This window comes from Xiphias gladius, chromosome 4, assembly GCF_016859285.1.
Source record: "Xiphias gladius isolate SHS-SW01 ecotype Sanya breed wild chromosome 4, ASM1685928v1, whole genome shotgun sequence".
NCBI lineage: Eukaryota > Metazoa > Chordata > Actinopteri > Istiophoriformes > Xiphiidae > Xiphias > Xiphias gladius.
The window spans coordinates 8,481,074-8,507,036 of NC_053403.1; the positions used below are offsets into that span (position 1 = coordinate 8,481,074).

The following is a 25,963-nucleotide window of genomic DNA, read 5'->3' on the forward strand; positions in this document are numbered from 1 at the left end:
TTTGAAACCAGTGTCACCGCAATCTGAACCGTGAGAGAGAATGAGCTGGTGTTCACGGGAAGACTGCTCGGTGCGAGCACGTGAAGCCTTTATAGCGGCGCGACCGATGACCTGGTCTGAAGTCCTGTCAACTCCACTAGACAAGGAGACCTTGAGATATACTTTACTAATGCCGGGAACTACAAACTTACTGCCCAGTTTTGCATCTGCCCTCGCAAATATGGTCGATCCAGTGTTTTTCCACCCCGACACGATGGGAGTGATGGGAATTTTTATTTACTGCTGACAGCACTAGAAGGACATTTTGAACAAAACGAAAAAAAACGACTTTCTCCTGAACTAAAATAATGATTATGAAACACTTTCACTTTCGATCGGTTTTACCACAAACACTTCGCACACACACACACGCACATATCTCATTGTGCTAATGCATTCCCCAGCCTATTACACTAACCTTAACCATCACCCTAAAACCAAGTCTTAGCCCCCCCCCCCAAGCAGCCCCCTTAAAGGTGTCTCAGAAAAGCGAGGACCTCGCTTTCCCGAAACGTCCTCACAACTGAGCAACGGCCCGAGCCCGTGAGTCTCCAATCCGCCCCACCTGGTGAGCAAAAGATGTAGGATAGTTTGCTTCATCCGTCTAGACATATTCCCACTACACTGAGTTTGCCAAGATAGATTAAATAATAATAATAATAATAATAAAAAACATTGGCTATCAAAGCTTTTTGGTTTCTCTTATCACCGAGATGAGAAGGGAATTGCCCTATGCTGATTATGTCGAGGAAAGAACACATGCAACAAGTAATCTCAGAGGTTGTAACGGATGAGTAATGGAGCGGAGTGCAGGCGAGTGGGGACTGATGGCATTACGCTCTGCGGGCTGCCGGCGAGAGGCTCTGCCCGGCGCCGACGCTGTGCTCGTCTGAAGGTCGCACGGAGTGTCATCCTCCAAGGGGGGGGGACGGCTGTGCCCTCCATTGTCTCGGTGGCACCGGGTTCTGTCGGTGTACGAGCCGGACTGCAGTACAACAACCTGACACTGGCGCGCGCGCGCGTCCGACTCCCACCAGGGTCTGCATGGGCCCGAGTCAAGCCAGCCGAGCGGGGGCCACGTGCGGCCAGGAAGTGCCGCCACTCTGCCTCCAAAGTAAAAGACGCCGAGCGACAAGCTCATAACCGTAAGGCGGGAATACGGCCCACTCGCTTTAGAACGAGTCCCCGCCCGAATTTCAGGGCACAGAAAGGGAAAGGCAAACGTTTGAACACGGGGGGCAATTCAAAGTGTTTTACATAAGGCATAGATGCTTTTACGCCGTATGGGTGTTTGAGAGGGAAATAACATTTAAAAGGAATTTGGTCGAAAGAAGACGATAAATGATGAACAAAAGAAAAATAATAATAATACAGTTCTGATAGAGTTTCAGTGCATTCAAAATAGCCCCAAATGTAACAAAGGAAAGAACAGAAAATGAATATAATTTAACTCGGAGTTCAGACTCAGCACGGGTATTTCTCTTTATTTGTAGTGTTTTAGTGATTGTGATTGTGTGACAGTTGCCACAGACACAGATTGCGAGTTCCGAGAGAACAAAAAAAAACAAACAATTAACAGCTACTGTTGTCACTAGAAACACTACATGGTTACTGCAGGTCGCTGCACTTGGTGACCACGCAGCTTATTATTTTGAAAAATCCTGACAGGATGTTAGGTTTCCCCCCTCTCTGATCTGCTTTGACACCGACCATCCAGCAGATCTGTACAGAGCAGCCTCGACTGCCGTATTCGGAGACCACGGCTCTCCCAGTTCCTGTTTCCGCCGCAGCCCTTTTCTACTCAGTTTTTGTGGAGCAACAAATCTCGGCTGCGTCAGACCCAGCCTCCGCGGACCCGGTCGGATGCCGCTGGAAGCCGGTGTATCATGTCAAGGTAGGTGACGATAGCCCTCTTGCATGGCGTAAACGTAGGGGCTACGGAGGCAGAGCTCAGCCCACAGATTTCCCCGACTACATCCCGGCCTGTTGACTGCGTCGCTGCTGCTGCTGAGATCACGGGGACCAAATAGCGGTCACGGTAGGTAGGAGTATCCGGTCCCGTTGTGTCAGCGCCGCTACTCGGGTACTGTTGCTCTGCTTCAGACGGATAACGGGTTGACGCTTATATGCATTGTACCCACAGAGACTACCCCGCGTCCTCCTCCTGCTGCTCTACTGCTGAGTAAATCAAGTGGGCTTGTTCAAAACAATTTGGTTTACGGTGCATCCGCTCAGCGACCAGGGTAGTCGGTCTGAAACCCTCTCCTAAGACCGCGGCACTGCCTGGACCCGGGCAGTGTGAGTGAACGGGCATTAAAGTGGTTTAAAATTGGCAGCGTTGTCAAGGGCTAAAGGCACCGACAGTGCTAGAAGCGTGTAGCTCACAAGCTAGCTGCGCTTGTTTTCGGTTTTTGTCGCGGGCATACCGTAAACCCTCACACCGTTGACTGAGACAGAAATGCGTCTGACCTCCACCGTAGCACACACGCCGTGAAAATAAAGGCACATGACACATAGGAGGCGTTTGGCAAGTGCGTGCGTGTGTGTGTGTGTGTGTGTGTGTGTGCGTGTGTATGCTTCGGTGCCTTTTCCTTCATTGTGTTTTATGTGTGACGGGCAGACAATGCTGCCTGTGTTCCAGCCTCGGTGCGCTGCTGCTCGTACCTATCAGGAACTGCTTTGTAATACCCACCACAGCTAGGCGTGTGTTTGTTTTCGGCATCTGGAGGTGTGGTTAGTGTGTAATAAGCGCCTCTGATATGTGATTATGAAGTAAAACGTCCCGGCTCGGTCCATGCTTGAGCTTTCACCACAGCAGGATGGTCAGAGGGATCTGCTTCCCAACCCCTCCTTCCACACACACACACACACACACACACACACACACACACACACACACACACACACACACACACACACACACACACCTTACAACACTGAGGATGATACAGATGGCAGCACCCACATACACAAGACACAGTGTTTGTGGTTCTGTGTTCAGTTCGGCGGCACTGTTGGTGAGGGCTAGAGGTTCAAACCAGAGCAGGGGCACACACTAGAAGATGTATGCCTTCATAGTGTTGTAGAAGTGCCGCCAATTGGCATGTAATAAATGTGCAGCTCACACTGCATACCCTCAGTATGGGTGGATGGGTGTAATATTGTCATGACCTCAGAACTCAAGCTAAAATCAAAGCGTGTCAAGGAACAGTATAGCGTAAGCCTCTTTTTAATCCTATTTAATGACAGATTCAAGGGATAATAAGTGCAATATCTTATTACTTCCTCAAGAAATCAATTTGGGATTTGGATGAATTATGGTTTTTTGTAGTATTTCAAATCACTTAATGTCTGCTGCTAATATCACAAGACATATTTCAACTCTGTGAAGTACAATGTGATTTTTTTTTTTTTCTCTTGACAGCATATTGTCTGACAGTAAATTATTAGCTCATAGTGTTGTATAGCGCCACAATTATCCCCAAGTTTCGATCCATTTGCAGCTAATATCCATTATTTTCTCATTTGAATTGTAGTTGCTGACAAGGGAGAAACTCAACACCTATGGACAACTAATGCATGATTAATGTTATCTAATAAAGTCAGGCTTGGTAACTGGAAGCAGATTGATTGAGTTAGTAGCCCTAATCCATTCATGAATAAGTAAGCAGCCATATATATTGCGGTGACAGCAGTCTATGCCATGGCAGGGGAGCTCTGTCTTAGGTTCCAGTGGCGGGGACTTTGCTGCTTCTGATAGATGTCCGTCTGAATTTACACTGCTTTAAACTGTCAGGGGCCAATTATTTTACATAAAGCAAGGTGACTCATGCTTTGGCAACAGTTTACTTTGATCTGGGCTGTGCCATTTTTGGAATGAATAGGCACAGCCATGGGTGGACTCGTTTATACCAGCCAAGTACACATAATAACAATAGAACAGTCCGTTCCAGGCTGCGTAATATTTGATGATGCTCTCATATCTAATAGCAGCGATAACACTCAAACTAACCCTTGATATTTACTTGGCAGGCCTGGAGGTTTTTGCAGAATGCCTCCCAGATTGTATTGTTTCTGATTGTTGAGTTGATTACACTGGAAGATTGTTGCATTTGTTACCATGTACGTACTGTATCACATGATACCGTATCTGTTATACAGGAGACTGCTTTTTAGAGAATTAGCCCAACCCAACCATCCAGCTGATCTATTTTCTCTCTTTTCCCTTCCTTCGTTTCTTTCCCTCTTTCCCTGCCCTTGTGCTTCCACCTTCCATGCTTCATGCCACTGTCTGTCTTCATTTTTGACTAATGAGTTCATTAAACATATTAGTGATGCTCTGCCAAAGAGGTTAGATGCAGTGCGGTGAGCAAAAATGTGGAGGTGACTTATTTCATAGTTTTATCTGAATTTAACACTGTGCAAATTTGTCAGATGGCAAGAACCATTTCTCTGTTTGGTTTAGTGCAGCAATCCACTGACAAGTGGAGTTTTATTTAAAATAGCAGTTGGATTTGTTTTTCATTCCAATTCTGTCTGCAGTAGCAGCCTGTCACCTGCACAGCAAGCGTTTCTGTTTGCATGAAAAGCCATTCTAATTTCAAGCATCACAGTGTTTTGGCACAGTGTACAGTGTGTGTATAATGCTTGATATTGGCTTCAGTGTGCTGTGTATACATCCCCTTTTTGCACCCTGTTGTCCCGGATATATACTTTTTTTTCCTGAGAACATTAGACGGATGAGAAGGCTGAATAGAGCTATGGAGGAAACAAACAACACATTTTGAAGTGAAGAGGCTATGCAAGACACGGCAATGCTTGTAGCGAGCTGCAATAACAATACTACCCAAAGAGGAAGGCTCATCTGGTAGCATTGTTTTGTTGGTATTGTTAATCTCTGTGCAGGGTATTTCTGCTCCCAAATTCCAGACAATGTACCGTAAATAGAGCAGCAGTCATTGAAAACAAGCTTTAGCCTGTGTTGTTTCTGCTCAGAAGAAGGGAAACATTGAAATTATTATATATTGATACATATACACCCACCCATTTCTGAACCATATAATGAAAGACTTGATCCGCCAAGACAAGAACGATAAAGAATAGCTGGTTCATGCATATGGTTCAGTGAACAATCACTGTATAGTGTTGACATTTGGCTGGCATTTATCATGTGAGACTAGAGTTTGGTTTCTGCTTTCTCTCTCCTCAGCCCTCTAGGTTTTTAAAGACACCAGTAAAAAGATATGAAAATAATCATTAATCTCTTAAGGTTTTAATGACTTTGCTGAGAAAACGATGTCTTGAACAGTAGGGTAAAGACTGTAGAGATAGTCAGCTACAGGTCATGTGCAGCAACATACCTGCAGTCTCTAGTTTATTGTAAGCTTGCAAAATTCAGCCTTTCTAAAGGGCAAAATCTGTAAGAAAATGGCCTTTGTGCCATCACTCTCATCCAGCTCTCATCCTGCCAGAGGGCCATTATTATCTGTATTGTAAGACAGAGTGTCTGTCTAGTGATTGTATGAGCCAATCACAGGGCGAGTGTGGGGCAGGTTTCCATGGAGAAAAGCGGGCCGGGCCACGCGGCTGCTGAAGCTCAGCCTGAGCATTCTAGCCTGATCCAGGCTGATAGTATTCTCCAGCAGCAGAAAAAGAAAAGGCCCCAGCAGGCCTGCCCTGCTGTCTGCCTGTCTAAATGTCTCACTGCTTCTCCACTTGTCTTACTCAACTGAATGTCTGAAGACAGGGTGGAAGAATGGGGGATCTGAAAAGGAATTCAGTCAGACAGGCACAATAGGAGCTTTGCCCTAAAGCCATGTGGCATCAGATTGGATTTGTGTAGGAACTGGATCTAGATCACATAATGCCTTAGCCACAGCTGTCTAGGGTGGGTTTGGATGTGTAAATGTGTGCTGGGTTTGGGTTGTTGGGTAGTTCTGATTGTGCCCTGTCCCTCTTACTGTTGTTGTGACCAGGGAGAGATCCTGACTGGGACTTCCCCTTCAAAGAGTGTGCTACTTCAGCTGTGTTTGGCCCTGCAGGGAAGCTGCCCAACCTGCAGTGCATTCACATCAGAGAGGCTGTGTATTTGCGTGTGTAAACACTCGCTTATGTGTGCTTGCTTTTGCTGTATCTTGGAGTTATTGCTGCAGCCTCAGCTTGGAAGTGGGTCTTACGACATTTCTTCTCAGCTACATATATATATATATTATATTTTATATATATATTTTATATATAATATATATATTATATTTTATATATATATATTTTATATATAATATATTGTATATTATATTATATATATATTACACACACACATATATATATATATGTATGTGTGTATGTATGTGTATATATATGTGTATATATATGTATGTATGTATGTATGTATGTATATATATATATGTATGTATGTATATATGTATGTGTATATATATGTGTGTATGTGTATATATATGTTTGTATGTGTATATATATGTGTGTATGTGTATATATATGTATATGTGTGTATATGTATGTGTATGTGTATGTGTATATATGTATGTGTGTATATATGTATATGTGTGTATATATATGTATATGTATGTATGTATGTGTATATGTGTATGTATGTATGTATATGTGTATATATATGTGTATATGTGTATATGTGTATGTATGTATGTGTATATATGTATATTTTTATATATGTATGTGTATATATATGTATATATGTATATATGTATGTGTATATATGTATGTGTGTATATATGTATATGTATGTGTGTATATATATGTATATGTATGTATGTATGTGTATATGTATGTATGTATGTGTATATGTGTATATATGTATGTATGTGTATATGTGTATATATGTATGTATGTATGTATGTATATGTGTATATATGTATGTATGTATGTATGTATATGTGTATATATATGTGTATATGTGTATATATATGTGTATATGTGTATATGTGTATGTATGTATGTGTATATATGTATATGTGTATATGTGTATGTATGTATGTGTATATATGTATATGTTTATATATATATATATATATGTATATGTTTATATATATGTATATGTTTATATATATATGTATATATATATGTATGTGTGTATATGTATGTATATATATATGTATGTGTTATGTATATATATATATGTATGTGTGTATATGTATGTATATATATATATGTGTGTGTGTGTATATGTATGTATATATATATATATATGTGTGTGTGTGTGTGTATATGTATGTATATATATATATATATATATATATATATATATATGTGTGTGTGTATATGTGTATATGTGTGTGTGTATATTTGTATATGTGTGTGTGTATATGTGTATATGTGTGTGTGTGTATATGTGTATATGTGTGTGTGTATATGTATGTATGTGTATGTATATGTATGTATATACATGTATATGTATGTATATATATATATATATACGTATGTATATGTATATATATACATACATATGTATGTATATGTATTCTACGCCAAGATGAATACGATGAAGTTTTTGGAACCTCACCTAGATGAGGTACTGAATTCACATGGGTACACACACTGTGAATATTTATCTCATCAGAAATTACTGAGCAACTCACTGTAGGACACAATCAGCCCCACCAATCAAATCCCACCCCCATATCCCCCCACCCACCTGTTCCCTGCCAACCAGCCAACCACCTACCCACAAAATCCCTTGATGTCCAATGCCCATGGCCCATCAAACAGCCGTGTCAGCCCCTCTGAGTCCACAGCGCAGACCAGGATCAGAGGAGGCAGGAGAGTTGGAGGGTTGGAGGGATTCAGGGATGCTGCTAAAAATTCTCAGCTGCCTGACAAGATACTGCACTGTCTGGGTCTTATGTACCCAACAGCATCTAATTTAAAATAGGATCTAAACCTACTTCAGTCTCTAAAGGGCTCTTTCGAGCATAGGAGCCTCCTGAAAATACAAACCCACACCAGTGACGTCCACGGATGGATGGGACAGAGATTTGGAGTGTTGAAGAGGCAGATGGGTATGGAGGGAAAATTAGGAGAGAAGAGAGAGGTAGTAATTGGGACAGCTGCGCAGCTTGAGGCACAAGCAGTCAGATCACCCACCTCTTTCCTACCCCCCCACTCCTCACTCTCCCTACCCCAAAAAATAAAACAGAGAGCCATAGCCAGATGCTGGCCATTAGGATCACAGTGACAATAGCCCAAATTCATTCTGTGGCCAGAAAACAGAATGCACAAAGACACACTCATAGGAATAGAAAAAGAAAAGGACTATGAGCTCATCTGACAGAATGGGTGCATTTCCCACTGTTGGGTAGAAAGGTTGTGTGACAGGCCTGCCTCTACATGGGGGTTTTTGGATATTATTCTGTTTTCAACAGCAAGCCCAAATTCCCAGCAACCACTCCACCTCTACCCACACACGAGGATTATTGAATGGCCTCCATTTAGCAGTGGTATCTGATCCAGTATTGGCCAGTGCTGGGTGGCCTTGTGTGACTTCCACACAAGTCCAGAGAGGCTTCAACCCCAGGCCTGTGGAAAGTGGGACCAAGACCACGATGAAAGGCCTACATTATCTTTCTCACAGGCGCGGGGCTATTTATGTCACTGTTGCCATTCCTGTTTTCTGGAGGGTTTGTATGCCATGGTTGGGGCAGTGTTTATGGATTTTTCCTGTTACACTATTGATCCCCAAGGGGTAAATTTATCTCTGTGACCTCCATTGAGAGGTCAGCTAAAGTTAGGTGCGTAAGTATTTGGACAGTGACATAATTTTTTTATAACTTTGCCTCTGTACAACACACAATTGCATTTGAAACAAACAAATCAAGATGTGATTGAAGAGTAGGATTTCAGTCTTAACTGAACAGGTTTCACACAAATATTACATTAACTGTTTAGGAATTACAGCCATTTTTATACATTGCCCGTCCTTTTCAGAGGCTTTAAAGTAATAGGACAATTGACAGACAATCAGTTTCATGACTGGGTGTTGCCTGTTCCCTTGTTATTTGATGACAAATTAAGCAGATAAAAGGTCTGGAGTTGATTACACGTATTGAATTTGCATTTGGTAGCTGTTCATGGGAACTCTCAATATGTGGTCCATCATTAGGCTGAAAAAACAAACAAACCTATCAGACAGATGGCAGAAACTTCATGAGTAGCCAAATCAACAATTTGGTTCATTCTTAAAAGAAAGAATGCACTGGCGAGCTCAGCAACACCAAACGGCCTGGAAGACCACAGAAGACAACTAAAGTGGATGATCACAGAATTCTTATCTTGGTGAAGAAAAACCCCTTAACAACATCTAGCCAGGTCAAGAACACTCTCAAGGAGGTAGGTGTATCATTGTAAAACTCTACAACCAAGAGACACCTTCATGAATGTAAATACAGAGGGTATACCACAAGGTACAAACCACTTGGAACAATAAAGAACAGAAAGGCCAGATTAGACCTATCCAGAAACCATAAAAAAGCCTGTCTAGTTCCTGAACAAGATCCTTGGACAGATGAAACCAATATTTACTTGTACCAGAATGAAGAGAAGAAAAGCGTATGGATAAGGAAAGGAACGGCTCATGATCCAAAGCATACCACATCATCTGTCAAACATGGTGGAGGCAGTGTTATGGCATGAGCGTGTACGGCTGCCAATGGAACTGGGTCACTGTTGTTTGCTGATGATGTGACTGCTGATAGAAGTAGCAGGATGAATTCTGAAGTACATGGGCAACTATCTGCTCGGATTCAGGAAAATGTTGCAAAACCAATAGGATGGTGCTTCATAGTACAGATGGATAATGATCGAAAAACATATTGAAAAGGTAACCCATGAGCTTTTCAATGGCAAAGAAATGGAATATTATTTAATGGCCAACTCAGTCACCTAACCTCAACCCAACTGAGCATGCTCTTCATTTACTGAAGAGAAAACTTAAGGCAGAAGTACCCACAAACAAGCAGCAACTGAAGGTGGTTGCAGTAAAGGCCTGGTAAAGCATCTCAAAGGGGGAAACTCAGTATTTAATGATGTCCATGGGTTCCACAATTCAGGCAGTCTAATACTGCAAAGGATTTTCTTCCAAGTATTAAAAATAGTCCTGATATTTATAATTATGTTGTTTTGACAAATTACTTTTGAGCCTCTGAAGATGAGGGACTATGCATAAAAATGTCTGTAATTCCTAAACAGTTAATGCAGTATTTTTTTTAAACCCCTTGAATTAATGCTGAAAGTCTACACTTATATCACATCTTGATGGCTTCCTTTTGAAATCCATTGTGGTGGTGTACAGAGGCAAAATTACAAAAATTGTGACACTGTCCAAATACTTATGCACCTAACTGTACACTTTGCAGTCCCAAATGTCTGTGCCAAGTTCACTGGAGGTGAGGTGGTTAATGTGCATGTGTCCATCTCCATATCCATCAAAGAGTTCATTGTAAGTGTGTGTGGCATGTACAGTGTGTGTTACTGATGGTATGCGGTGTAGGGCGGCAGCTGAGAGGATTGTGAGGGATCGTAGAGGATTGGCCTGATTGGATTTCCGTTGCAGGAGTCCTGTCACCTGCCCCAGCATGGCGCTCTGGAAAACAGCAGGCTAGCAATCAGACAGCAGTCACACTGTGAATATACAGCAAAATCTGCAGTCAGGCACTGCAGACACATACATCCACTGTACAGAATAGAAGGATAAACTTCCTAATACGAAGTTGCAAATGTTTGCCACATACTCGATTCAGTTCTATTGAGAGGAAAAACATACCCTTTATGGATATATCCACCTTCAGACAGTTAAGAATTAATGGTAATGGTTAGTTTCTGGAACCACTTCATTGTTTGATGTTATTTTTCCTACTCCCCAGCAAAATGACCAAATGCAGAGGGTGTAATGCAATATTTCCCTGTATTTGGCAATCCCAACTATAAATAAGCTTTTCATATCCACCCCTCGGAATCAAACAAAAAGACCTAATTTTGGAGCAAATTAAATGACCATCAATTATTACTAGCGGAAATGCGTTGTTAACCAGGCAGTGATAGTAATTTCTCCAGAAAGTAGCCTCAAAAGACCAGAATACAGTGCAGCTGCAAGACATTTTGTGTTCTGTCTTAAATGCACAACGCAATTGACTGGAATCTTTTTATGAATCTTTTTATGAATCTTTTTCCCCCTACATATAGGTCTATAACCCACAGCTGAATAAACCGGTTGTTCCATTGAGCTTGTCAGACCTTTTCTCTGGGGGTTGTTGAAAAGCACTCTGGGAAATATAGAAAATCATTAACTGAAGTCGAATTAGCCAAGGAAGACGGAAGGAAAGTGGGTACAACAAAATTGTACTTTTAACAATCGCAGGCTAACTTCTGGAGTGCATTGTTCATCACATATTGATGATTTCGAACAGTGTAAGAGTATCTGAGGGTGGATTATTATTTTTAGTTCTTTTCTCACAACTCTCCTTTAGGGCTGAGATGGATTTAATTGAGGACATCAGCAAAGGATCAGGATGGTATTTTACAAAGAAGGGCTAGAATTTTAACCAGAAAACTGAGTTGCTTTGAGTTGAATACATCTGGTCAATAATTGTATACAGCAGTACTTCGGTGAACAGTTCTGAGTTTTCAAATTTTCTTCATGGAGTACGCCCACCCACAATAGACAGAAATATCTGCATGTTCATTGTACATACCGAGTGATCGCAGAGGTAGTAAGAAGTGGATTACACTGTGATTCTCTCTGTAAGTTGACATTAATTCATACCTGTTCAGTTTGCTCACCCAAAGACAGCAGAGTAATACAGAGCTACATCTGCAAAATACAGACAAAACATACCTCAGCATTATTTTGACATATATTGCATTTGCAATGCATTTGAAGAATAGATTTAAGGTTATATTAAGTTAACAGATGTGACTTGAAACATTTCCAGGAGCGTCCCCTTTGGAGAATTGTGGGAATATTTCCTATCTCCAATCTCTTGTTGCTTAATGGTATTTCTGGGCATAAAAGAGTTCTGTGTGCCAGAAGAGTCTCATTCTCAGTGTTTCAGTTATTGATTGAGTTATAAAATTAATTTATAATGCTCATTTTGCAGGCTTTGGATATAGATATTGCATTCTTTCATACTGCAACATCAGTAGAAAATTTTCAGCCCTTGTACAGTGCAGAGGGTGGCTTTTTGTAGTTTGCTTGGGCTGTTCATATAAGTAAGTGTACGTCTAGTGAAAAGTAACACGTATTACCCTCAAGATAACACAGGACCTCACTGGTTGCCAGGGGTTTCCCCTCAGAAAGTGGTAAATTGATTTTTCGGTCCCACAGCACTTCCAAAAGCAGAACTGAAAAAGGCTGTCCATTCCTTTGTAAACAGAAACCATGATGTTGGGAGTAAATTGAGTTCTACATTTGCTAGAAACCTTAAAGCTTTCTCTGTGTTTGTCTCATTATCTTTTCACACATGCCAACCCCTGGCCTCTGCCATCTTTCCTGTAACGTCACAAATGCAGAACAATTGCAAAACTACAAATAAGCCCAGTGTTATACTTCCCGCATCCTCGATTACGCGAAGGTCTGCAAGGGTCCAAGTGACATAAATTTCATTATCAGAGGGTGTATGTGAGACTTTGTTCGGACGTCCGTGTCACCCTCAAATTTGTTGAGGTCAGCAGGCCAGCATGAGCCTGAGCCTCAAGATTTTGAGAGTTTCAGAAAAAGAGGATATTGCGGTCTTTTATCGGTTTGGAATTTGGGAAACACCGCTGTTTCGTCGCTGATGCTCTATGAGGCTCTGTGATACCCCAGAATGGGGAAAAGTACAAAACACCCTATAATATTCAATATTTATTTTTCTCCTCCATTCCTTTGGTGTCCATCCTCACTGTTTCTTAATTTCTAGCATCTTTTCAGCTCATGTCATAGAGATTCTGAGGTTAAAAATTATTGCAGCTGTAACATCTTGCTCTGCTAGTTTTGCAGGGCAAGACTGTAAACCATGCAGGACCACTTGTCCAATCCCAATACCTGCACTTACCTCCCAGTCAGATTCATAGGCCACATCGTTGCTTTACCGCATCAGCAATTTTCTATTACGTATCCTGCTGCCTCTGCAAGCTTGCTATTGCCCCTCAGTCCTCCTTTAGCATTTGTGAGAGTGGCAGCACTGGCATTCACCTATGGCAAAGCCCTTGGCAAACCAGCATGAGACCATTTGCATGTGACATGTCTGTCATGTAGCCCCAGGGGTGTTGCAGCACACAGTGTCATTTCCTCCCCTTACTCTGTTTGCATGTTGTCGTGTAACCATCCTCCACCACAACCCCACTGCTCCTTATTGCCAGTGCCATGAATGCAGAGGGGGCTTTCAGGGGCCTGCTTGGCAGACCCTTTCCTCGGTTTTAGCTGTTGTCTGGGGGAGCATTAACAACATGCCAGTCAGATATAAGAGCCCCTAATAGGACTCAACGAGATGACACAGCAATCTAAGGCCTATTATGCCGTTGGAACTGCGGGACAGATGGGAAGAGGGAGAGAGCAAGAGCAAGTGACTGACCACATATCAAAAATTGATGAAACATCCCTCATGGAAACAGCAGGAAAGTGTGACAGAGGACTGGATAGACAGGATGGAGGTAGTCTGAGCCAGTGGGATATATTCTGTCTGTCTATGTCGGTGGCCCAGAGCTAGTTTTGACGAGGATCGAGGAGACACTCGTGTGATGCCAGCCACACTACCGGGTTTTCAAATATGCATCTGTGTGACAAGGCGCTCTAGAAACAGAAAACAGCTTCCCCTACCCTGTTATTTTACTTTTCTTTGATCTTGTGACAACAGCAAAGAATTGAAGTTGGCACATCAACTCAGTGAAGAGCTTTAAAAACCCGGCAAGGGCTATGCCTCCTCACTTTGATTTGTGGAGTAAATAAGGATTATTATAGATGAATCCAGTGTTATGGTTGTCCTCCAACTCTTGATGTTTAAACAAAAACTAAAACAGTGCAACCACCTGAACTGCTGTGCTGTCACATTAGAGGATGAATGAGGGTAACCGCAACCCTGAATGGCATACTTACTCATCATCATTCCACATGCGCAGCGTTGAATGTTTTATTGAGAGCCACAATGGTACGCTATAGTCGTTGCAGAATATCTTACTGAGTCTGCATGTGAGAGCTAATTACATGTTCGCTATAGAAGTACTTGTCCCAGTGAGTGGTGAAGTCTTTACAGCATGGAGAGGGTCAGGCCTGGCCAAGGTCAAGCTGTGAGGGTCAAGCTTCATCTGTAAGCTTACCCTTCTATTTAAAAATTCACCCATCCACTCGGTTGAAATAACAAAACATCTTCTGCACTCTGTCTCTTTTTTGTTAATAGTGGCATCATCCGCCTCACTCAGTCTTTGCTCTCCTCTGGCAATAGGCGCCCTAATTGAGGCACTCTTGAGCCATGTTTATCACCGTGGCAACGTTGCCCCGCAGATAATCATTGTCTTGTGGATTAACATAACAACAGAGGAGAGGCTTTGCTTTAATTCCGCTAACACTGGACCAAGCTCCTTTGTGTCGGCTCGCCTGCCAGGCTTGTCTTAACTGGGATTAGAAGTATGGGCTGCTAGTGCCCACCAGGCCCCCACATTGCGTTCATGCCCCTGCCATCGTTCTTGAGTGAACCCTCTTTGTGCCCTTGGATGTTCTTAATGGCAAAACCAGAAAATCACGATTTTCACCTCACCATAGTATTATGAACCCTATCTAAAGGTTCAGTTTTAGCACTCTAGCACCATCGACTGATAGCCAACACAATGAGAATTAACCCCAGGTTCCATCCTGGCCTTCTCTCAAAGCGTGCTCTGTACCAAATGATTTTACTTTCCTTTACTAGTAAGTTACTTGGTCCTTGAATGTGTACATGAACCCTTCAGCCCCTCTGAAGTAAATTATGTGTGCGAGCACAGCAGTCATTATGCTATAAGTGTCATCCTAACATGTCTTAAATCTAAAGTGTTAATACCATTCCTAATGACCACTGTCAAATATGGAGAGAAAAGCTAGGGAGGGACGTGATGTGATGAATCCTTGGAATGGAGGTAGCAGCCAACACTTTCAGGAGAGTACTTTTGTGAAGAATGGAGGGAAAAAAGAGAGCTTTAGAGAAAAATTCAAATCATGCATACTTTCTCACCTTTGCACACGTGATAAATTTGTGGGAGTGCTATTCGGATTGACATTTTGAGAAAGCTACTAAAATTATTGGATGTGGTTCCTCCAATTCTGACTTCATAAAGGTGTGGCGGAGGGGATTTCAGACCCTGACTGATGATCTGGCAGTTTGGTTGAAGCATACGGATACGGATACGGATTGGAAATCATAAACTATTATACACCCAACTATAGTTTAAACAAAAAACAAGATTTCTTTTCAAGATTTCAAGTGGTGTGAGGAACTGCCTGGCTGGTTTTATGAAAAGTGAGTCACAGTGGCTAGCAACTGGGTTTGGTTGGCAGCAAGTGCAGGGAGAAAAGGCAGGCGTGTAGCAGAAGCGTGCCATGCTGTCCTATCCTGATCAGTCGGCGCAGCGCAGACGGGGCTCCCATGGGACACTGGGTGTAACCACTTGTCTGTTTCTGCTGGCAGAGGGGAAAGGGGAAGTTGAGAGCACAGAGATGGAGGGAATGAAGGGGAGAGGAAAAGCGTAGGAGGGAGTGGGGTCAGCCGCTGACCCTGTAAGCACACGAGATTAGGAGGAATAATAAAAAGGGGTCTTGGCAGTGCTTCACTAATATGCGTGGTAATTTAAAGACGCTTTGAAAAGAAATGTCAGTGATGTGTGGGTGGGCACATTTAATGTGTGTGTGTGCCAGACAGAAAGATGCACACATCAACAATCTCCATGGAGGATTCCTGTGGTAAAAAATTCTCAGCTTCTCAACCAAACAAGTGGTGAGGCGTGCAAAAGAAATTTCAGGCCTTCTCAAAAAAATGACCACACCACTGCAACAGAGCTCCTTTGAAAGATTAGCAGAGTCTATATGCTTTTGCTACACACAGACACACAGACATACACACATACACTTCTTTGTCCTGTAGTTGATTTATTTCGTTGACTGGTGGTTTCACACTTTTTCTTGTGGCTGACATTATCTAAGAATGTTTTCCTTTGCCAGGCTTTTTTTCCAGGTTAATTTGCAGTGTTTAAGGCAACCAACCCACCAGCCAGCAGTGTTTAATTCAGATTAATTTGCAGTGTCAGTACTTGCCAAGGCCATGGCAACCCAACATAGCTGGTAGCCCTGAATAGCATTTCTCTTATTTAATACAGTGGACTCTTGTTGACTCTTGTGATGATTTGGTGACCCATGTTTGAATCCCATTTTGCAAACAAGAAAATATGATTCAATCTAAATAATTAACAACGCTGTGGGATACTTGTATTTGCCTCTAGTGTAGTGGGCTATTTACAAGTGGGCAAGTGGTGGGGGAGGGTGAGTGGTGTGAGGCAGGCTGCTGGAGCAGGTGACATCTGTGACCTAGCACAACAGTGGTGGATGTTGGACACACGGTCCTTCTTCAGAGGCTACTGGCACCAATTCTGCTTCACTGGGATCATGCCCACACATATGCCCTCAAAGACACATGCATTGTAAATACCTCATCTGAATGAATCCACTGTACACGAGGTTATCTTGAAACAATAATCCTCTGCTGCAAACCTTTAGGATATAAAGACTACATAGTCTTTTTGCCTGTTACAGCGACTGGGAGATTTTTTCTTTTTTTTCCCTTTTTTTTAGACAGTTAACCTAAACTCAACAAGCTGCTAACAGCTGCATTGTGAACATGACAGGCGGCTGAAAATCAGGATCAACGGCTTACAGAAAATGACCCCCCAATATGTGCAGCTAAGAGCTGGTACTAGTTCAGTTTGTCTATTTCACAAAAAAATCGAATGGAAAACCCATCTCAGGAACGGCTGCTGCTCTGTGCTCTTTACCTCTTCACTGATAGAACAGCACGCACAGATAATCACACAGTGTACATACTGTACACACACACACACATACACACACACACACACGTGTGCATGTACCTGCTGGAACTTTCTCCAGCTTCACAAAATGACAATCAGATGATTGATCTTGCTTGCTGAGGTATTAACCCATTACATTTACCAAGCCATTAGCTGCCGGATAATTGAACTGTTAATTAAAACACAGGCCTTAGTTCCTCCCATTGAATCCCGTACAATCCTCAATCCTGAGCTGAAGACCATTTTATACAGTAAATAGCAGAACATTAACTCGCCATCCATTTTCCCTCCATTTCCATTCCCTATTATTGCCCAGTAGTGTATTTTCAGATTTTCAATACACACAGGTTTTTGTCATTACAAGTATTACAATCTGAAAGGTATTATTGTTTAGTTTTCTTTTAATGCAGCACTAGATGATATATAATACAGTTTTACATCAGCCCCCCCCCCCCTCTCCCATATTGGCTGTCCTTTCTCCTCCCTTCTCCCTGGAGGAAGTGCATTTCTCCTACTGGTTTCTCCTTTCACTCTGATAAAGCAGACTCTGCCTCTGATGTCTTTTATCCCTTCCCATCTCCTGGGCGTAAAGACCCTCTCTGTTTGTTTTATGCTTCCTGCCAGTTTTTCCTTTTTCCTTACCCCCACCACCACCACCACACAAACACACACACACACACACACGAACACACACACTCCTCTTAGCTGACACCCAGTGCCTTGTCCCAGTGTTGTATGAAATGGATCAAAATTGTCAGAATAACTTAATGGAGTGCTGACCTGCCTCTTGACCTCTGCTGTTTATCAATTCTATCATATACTGTAGCTAGACACCCCCCTCCTCACCCTCTCATTGTGTCAGGGGTATGGATTTGTTGCTCCATATTTCTGGCAGTGCAACATGCTGCTTGCTTACTGCCGTTGACAGAGCATGTGTCCAGTCCAGGCTATGCTTGGCTGCGTCAGGGTAATGCTGCTGGCTAGCACAGGTCCAGCAAACAAACAACATGTATTATATTGGAGGAAAAGAGAGTGGTTATATAGCCAAGGGGCCACACTGTGTATGTGTTTGCATGAATACTAGTGTGTGTTTGTACATGATTGTGTTGGTATGTGCATTGACCTACTATGTAGGCCACACTGCAAGAAGCAGTAGACCCAGACTGTGTCAGACCTGCTGTAACCAGGCCTAAGGCACTGGTGTAAGAACAGCAGAGTCGAACTTGCCTGAAGTAGAAACTGTCAAACACAGCACGGTTTACAAATTTGTGTGTACTTGCTGCAGCTTAGCATTGTTTGTTAATATGTAACTCTATGCCACTGGTGGTGCCGGAATAAAGATGTAAACATAACCCATTGAAACTAGGAAAATAGCGCTAAAATGATTAGTTGATTAATCCATATGTTGATTTACAGAAAATTAAGCAACTACAACTTTAAATGCGAAGATGACGATCTTTTCTTTGTCTTACGTGATGGTAAAATATTTTGTATTGAAATTCTGATGGACATTTTTCCATATTTTCTTATATTTTATCGACCAAATGATTAATGAATAACAATACAAAAAACTGAAATTTGTTATGATAATAATTGTTAGCTGCAGCCTTCAACTAAACATCTTTGTGTTTTTGAATTTTGGTCCAACAAAATAAGCAGTTGGAAGATGTCACCTTAAGCTCTGGAAAATGTTGATGGGCATTTTTCACAATTTTGTGATGTTTCGTAGACCAAAAATCCGTTTATTGCCGGAGAAAATAACCGGAACTGATAATAGTTAGTTGGGACACTACCAGAAATAGCTCAAGTTTAAGACTCTTTTACAGCCACACAGTTACACAAAAGCCTTAAGAAAAAGAGCAGCTGCGGCAGAATAGCAACATGGGCAGTTGAGTAAATCACTATATGAGGAGCTGGTTGGCCATAAAGGAGAAGATATCCATTTAACAGGCTAAGCAAATATTGCCTCAGAATTATTAATTTAGAAAAAGCTGACTACAGGATGTTGGCAAATAGATAAAAAAAGCACCGCACCTGGAAAAGGAAATGAAAAGCAAAGCAATATTTTTTTATATTTAATAGAGATATGAATCTTACAGTATTTAATTAAACTAATCAACCAGTTAAATGAAAGTGTTCATCAAATAAATTAATTCACAGAAGCTAACTCTAAACATACTATAAACCTCAATTCATGTATTTTAACTTTTATCATTCTCTACATTGATTATAAAGAATCTTCACACCAGTCATTTTTCCTTACAACGGAAAAACTGAGGGAGGACATACTGTATGATAAATAGTCTTGGTTCTGGTGTCTGAGACGGAAAAATTAATTTTGTGAGGCTGAGTATGAGTATTGAAGTGCCTCATCGCCACCAGCGCTGATGTTACAGCTGCTGTCGCTGCACTGATGTTTTAGTCCAGTTGCACTCTGGTATGGAGCAGGGACCTGTTTGCAAAGGATTTCTGTGGTCTAGCCAGCCTGTCTGCCTGACCACACTGTGGAGTCTTACGCCACTTCAAGGCTTTGTTTTCCTTCACTAACCCTAACCCAAATGCCTCCTTCTGCCAGCAGGAAACCTTTGAAATTAATTCTTACAGCAAGTTTACCATTGGCCTTAGTCAACCCTGTTAGAGCAAGACCCTTGTCCTAAAATAAATGAGGTGGAAAATTCTAGTTTTTTTCTTTTTTTTTTCTTTTAGCTATTTCCTTTTTTCACATCCACGAGTTTAAAAATCTAATGTTATGAAATTTGGCCTCTATTTTCTCATCATGCGGTTTTCCCTTGCTTGCTACATTATTGTAGCAATCTCTCTAATCATATTTGTCATTCATTCCAGGGCTTCTGTGGCATGTGAACACAAAAGGCTCAGGTCATGTGATTAATATCAAAGGGACTATATCTGTTTAGAGATGCCACTGTCAAAATGATCTGACACACTTCACGCTTTCTTTGACTTTCCTGTGATATGGTCTGATGTAGAAAACACAGGCGGCTGACAGATATACTGTATAGAGTTGTATTAAATGACCATACAAACGCCCCCTCTTGATATCCAGAATAGTCCTTGTACTCAGTCCCTTTCTGTCTCTGTCTCCATGCACACACTCACATACACAGACACTGGTTCCGGGATCAGGTGTGTGTATCAGGTGGCAGTCTGCTCTCTCTGTTAGGTCCTCAGCTCCCACCAGCCTTCCAGATGGCCACGGTGTCAGCACCACACCTTTTGCCCACACGACGCTCCCTACATCCTTCCAACGCCGCCCACAACCACTGCTCCCTGTTACAAAGTACGTAATTACAAATTAAGCGAAAGATGTCTTATACAAAATTCCTCATTAGCAATAATCTCGTGATGATTATAGTTCAGGGACTTTCAAGCACAGCTTCACCTTAGGTCCAAGGTCCATGGAGAAGGGAAATCGTCTGAAGACGTCAAAACTCAAGCAACACTTGTAGTTTTTATTGTGAGACCCAACACGTCACAAGCCAAAAAACACAGTAAAGTTCTTCTTTATACTACAAATGATTACAGTTCACTACAGATTACACGTAACTGTCAGACAAATGGGAAAATGTTCTTGAGTGGCATGAAATATCTGAGGTGTGTGTAAGCCTATGTCTGATTCCTGTGTCTGACAACCAGTTTTTTTTAGCCTGATCTATAAACAGAAGTAAAAAAACCTCTACAGTTTGTCCTCCATTATCATTTTGACATCTTAAAGGGTGTTCCTGTATTTGCTTTTCACCAGCAAATAAGAACAAACTATACAACAATACAAAAAACTACAACAGGTTAATTTTGTTTGAATGAATCAATCAAATAAATTAGAGCTGAACATGGCAAACACTGATATGGAAGATTTTGTAATTTAATCACACGCTTTTGTGCTTTTTTTCTTTCAGTTACAGTTTCATTAATTGTGATTTTTTTTTTTTTTTTCTTTTTTTTTTTTTTAAAGCAAGCTTAGTAGCAAGGCAAACAAAGATATATTTTAATGAAACCTACCATTTATTATGACATTTTAAAGAGTGGCACATCCTCACAATTGAGAAGCTGCAACCAGAGAACATTTGGCATTTTGCTTAAAAATGAGCTAAACGATATCAAATACCAATTATTTAAAGAGGCACAGAGTATTATCTTGTCGATTGACTAATCGATTAAACAACCAATCATTTCAGCTCGAGTGATGTTGGCAGCATGTCACCATTCTGTTTTTTGTTTTTTGCCTCATAACTGGCAAAAGTAGGGCAAATTATACTATATGATGATCTCAGATGTATGTATAAAGTAAATTTCTATGCAGGAGGATTTTTCGTGGGAGGGACCAACAGTACCCTACACTATATGTTTTACAAAAGCAAATGAAAAAGCTTTCACAGACAATCTGTTGATTGAATTGCTATTGCTTTGAATCAGTCAGCAAAGGAAAATAATAAAACAGACTTTTATTTTTTAAAACACAGATTATTAAATTATTCAGTGAAAGTTTGCAGAGGATGCCTGCTCTTCTTCTGCAGTGCCCTGTTTCACATTCATACAGCAACTCAAATTCGTTCGGGGAGTTATGCAGGAGCACCGCACGTTTGTTTTCTTCTTGTGCTACAGTACAGAGCAGCTACACTGGAGCAGATGGGACTTTGCGTGCTTTGCTCGTGGGTACATGTGGGTGTTGAGGGAATCTGGGGCTGGGGTGGGGTATTTATCCTTCTTCTGGTCACCATTTCAATCCTTTTGACTTGTTGCAGATTTCCATTTTTCAACTTTGATTCAGGCCACTTTTTCATCTTTTAATTTAGTCCTATCATCACACCTTTCAGTCATTATTGCCGTGAGGTTCAGCTATTCAGCAGCAGTATTCCCATTCACTCTCTGTGCTCAGCGGCACCCCTTTTCATTAACGTGCTTCATTCACTCCATGCTGTTCTCTATTAATACATTCCTTCGTTCACCCCCCTAGTGAATTCCTCTGTACTGTATATATACACTCCCCATTTGTTGTCCTTATCACAATCATCTCTCCTGCTGCCCTCTCCTCCTCTTCTTTCTGTTCCCATCCCTTTCAATCTTCTCTACGCCGTGTGCTCTCTGTACCCCACCCCTCCTCGCATTTCTGCCTCTCCCTGCCTGCCTCCATCCTTACTGCAGGGTTGAATCATCCCCGTTTCTGCTTGTCTTGTCACGTTTGGCCCCCGTGTGCATCTGTCCAGGCCTCATCACACGGCAATGGCGCTAGCTGGGCTGACATCTCGTCGCAGTGCTAAGGGCCTCTGATGTCCGTTACGCTAGCACTGACCTGTCCCTCATCCCTCAAAGCACTGACATCATCAAAGCGGGACACATTTCTGCCCAGAGGGCTATTAATTGCCAAGTATGGCATGAGCCACATTTTTATCCATGCCATTTCTAGATTAGAAGGGGAAGCAGACGAGGGAGTTTTATATCTTTGTCTTTTCCAATTCTTTTTTGTGTTATCAAAGACATATTCTAGCTGGCTGCAGATTTTTAGGCCTTTTCATGTAGTTCGTATCCTGCTGTCTCCTCACTTGGTATTCTCTCGCTGTTGTCGGAAAGACAGACCGCATCAGCATTATACTCTTCAGAGCTTCCCCTCACAGGGGAGCCACTGCTTCCCCACGTATTCTGCTTCAAACGACATACCTCAGATCACACGCATGCATATGCCCACGTGCGCACATACAGTTCGAACAGCAGAACCTCCATCCTTGATGCTAAAGTGCACACAAAATGAAAGCCCCAGCATCCTCCTCGGTGGAAAATTGAGTCATGGTCCTTCTGCTCGCATAAACTGACAGACAAGCCAAGCGAAAAATAGAATCAAAATGTCCCTATATTGGGGAGCGTGTGGGCTTGAGCAGTGGCACTGTGTGATTCTATAACAAGCACATGCAAATCAAGTCAACCCAGCCCCAGGCTCATTAAATAAAACATGGGAGTGGGGACAAAAGCCTGCTTCTGTTGTAACCTTGCATATTCATAATGACCGCTCTTTTCTAATGTGAAGTGGAAGGATGTTATGCAGAGTGACATTATGTGGCCGGGTGCTTCTTGGGTGTGTGCTGTTGTTCTGCAGACTCCGAGCAGGGTGTAGTATGGGTTGGTTCTGTATTGGGATTTCTAATTTGAGAACAGCAGACTTTTGTTTAACCCCGTATAGTCCTGAGCTGACTCCTTAGCGGGGACGCTGCTGAGTGTTGCAGATTTTTCGGTTACAGACTGCGGCACAAAGTTTGGTTGCACCCAAAAATGTGCTGTGGTGTGAAACAAAAATGTATAATACAGCAACTATTTACAGTAACTCTCATTTGCTCTTTAGCATTTGCTCTTCAGTCGCAGCACATATAAATAACCATTAACATAAAAATAAGGTGCAAACCAGAATTTTATTTGACATCTTTAAAAGTTTTTAAACTAGAGGTCATTGTGTATAAGGGCGTAAAACACACAAGGTTACAATTAATGTTTTGGTGCAATTTAAGAACAAAAACTGAATTGGAATCATTTGTTTTAGAAATCATTACAAACTAAATCCCTAAATCAATTTAGATAGACTTTATTTTGTGTAGGGAAGCACTGATCCAACTTTTATCTCTCGCAATACTGTACGACTGGGTACCAATCTCATAACCTGACATATTGTAATTAAGAAATGCAATGTTGTGTACCAGGGATTGCTGTGGCACTAAAAATTGAGTTGGTGGTCTGCTGTTACTGAATGAAACACTGAATTTTACATTTACATTGTCGGAGAAACTACACTTAATGTGGACCCACCTTTTTTTGGTATCAACACTAATATCAGTCTGATGAGTGATTGGTGCATCTCTAATGTAGTATTTGATTTTTTTTCCCCATCAATTTAGGTAACAGAATTGTGTGTTGTTTTTTTTTTTTTTTTCAATATATATTTATTCTATTGAAAGATGATAAAAGATATTAAATGTTAGTGCTGAAATTTTTTTCCCAAGTTGACACAAACCTAAATAAATATCGTAGCTGATAAATGGTCAAAGAAATCTGATTATACTGTGCATCTATTTTGCGGACTAGTTTAATTTTCAAAACTTTTACCGTGCTATTTTGTAGTGTAGATTCCCCTTCGTTTTGCCAAAATAGCAGACTGATCCAGGGATGAGACTCAGTTCGCTTTGGTCTTGATTTTGACTTGAACAATACCAGAGAGGTTTGTAACAAACCCTTGCAGGAGGTGGGCAGAGAGGCCAGTGAGAGGCCAGGATTAGATGCCTCCACTGATCTCGGTGATCCCCAGTCAGCAGAGCAGGCCGCGGGGAGAGGAAAGTCAAAGGGATCAGACCACGTTGATCCATCACTCAGAGTGATGGATGAGAGATCTGCAAAGAGGACTCTGACTGTGACAGGAAGTGTTCATTATTGCTCCAACTTCTGCTCTAGAGTCCAGTCAAGGGGCTCCACATACAAGCGCCTTCAAACACTAAATCTCTCTCTCTCTCTCTCTCTCTCTCTCTCTCTCTCTCTCTCTCTCTCTCTCTCTCACACACACACACGCACAGGAGGGCTATCTAGGCAATGAGACAGGCGGGCTAAGCGTGGGTACTGATGGCTTCACTGCCTCAATTGATGGGTGCTTAGAGGGGAGTGAAAAAGTAGAGCCAGAGATATGGGGCCAGTGAGACTAAGCATGAGAGAGATGCGGCAGCGGGTGTACTCTGTCGATGACTCTCTGATAGCCTGAGCTTAGCGCCACTTCTGCTCAACATGCAAAGCCATTACATTAACCCACATGCTGCCCAGCTGTTTCCATTAAGAGCTTCAGTCCTGAAAATCTCTTTAGCTGTCACTAGATACACTACAACCCTAATAAAGCGTCCTCACCACCAGGCGCTGAATTATACTGGTAAAAAGCTGTGTTATATTGTAAAGATATTAGGCGTTTAGCCAGTGTTTGCATTCAGAGTAAGTCACAGGGAGGGGCAACAGTAGAATTCGTTTTATAGTCGTAAATTGCCAACATTAACGGGGAACCAATATTGCATAAAAATTGGTCTCAAGAAGGAACTGGCATAGCTCCGTTGTGGCAGAATGTGATCGTGAATCTACAGTTGCTGCTGTGTGACAGACTTGGCAAGGCACAGAGCATTGCCTGTCACAGTAGTGTGTCTGTTTGTACTGTCATTCAAATGTTTACCTCCCAAATACCCATCTGAAATGTAATCAGCAGTGTGTGCATTGATTGTAAGCCTGTTTGGTGGTCTGATTGACTCAAACGCTGGACAAATAGGCAGACTGGCTGTGAGCGTTTTTCTTCGATAAAAAGGACAAATCCTGACAGCAGGCATGTGCCCCTGATCTGTCCTTGACCCAGCTGGTAGGGAAGACAGTGAGAAAACGGGGCTGTGTAAAGCAGAGAATGAGTGCACATAGTGCTTTGTGACCAGTGTGCTGGATACAGGTAATAAGAGCCAGGATAGATTCTTTAAGGAAAATTCTGCATTCCTGTGCTCTTTTAAATCACACAGTCATTTTCTTGCAATTTGTATCATTTAATGAGATGTATGCTGTTTACTTGCCTTACTTATTTTTCTCTGTCAGTATGTGGCATCAAATTCTGTATAAAGATCACAGTGTAAGGGCACCTTTTGTGGTTATTTTAAGCCATAATCATGTAAAATCAAGTTTTACTCGTAGAAAGTGTGGTCTGTGAAAGCGTACCTCTCTTGCCTGTTGGCTTAAACAGGATGTGTCCCCAGAGAAAGCCACAGGAAGTTTCTTTTTTTTTTCAGAGGAAATAAGCAGAAAAAGGAAGAAAGACACTTGCTGCTGTCTCATTTCAGCTCTTGCATTGTTGCAAATTGAT

General features: G+C 41.8%; 1 protein-coding gene across 1 annotated transcript in view; it reads left to right on the top strand.

The window, feature by feature from the left end:
* Positions 1-1,739: 1,739 nt before the first annotated feature.
* fut8b (fucosyltransferase 8b (alpha (1,6) fucosyltransferase)) overlaps positions 1,740-25,963 on the top strand; it is an 88,643-nt gene continuing 64,419 nt past the window's right edge. Inside the window, exon 1 of the mRNA XM_040126225.1 lies at positions 1,740-1,933. The gene's annotated coding sequence lies outside the window, so the exon portion shown is untranslated. The remainder of the gene's footprint in view (positions 1,934-25,963) is intronic.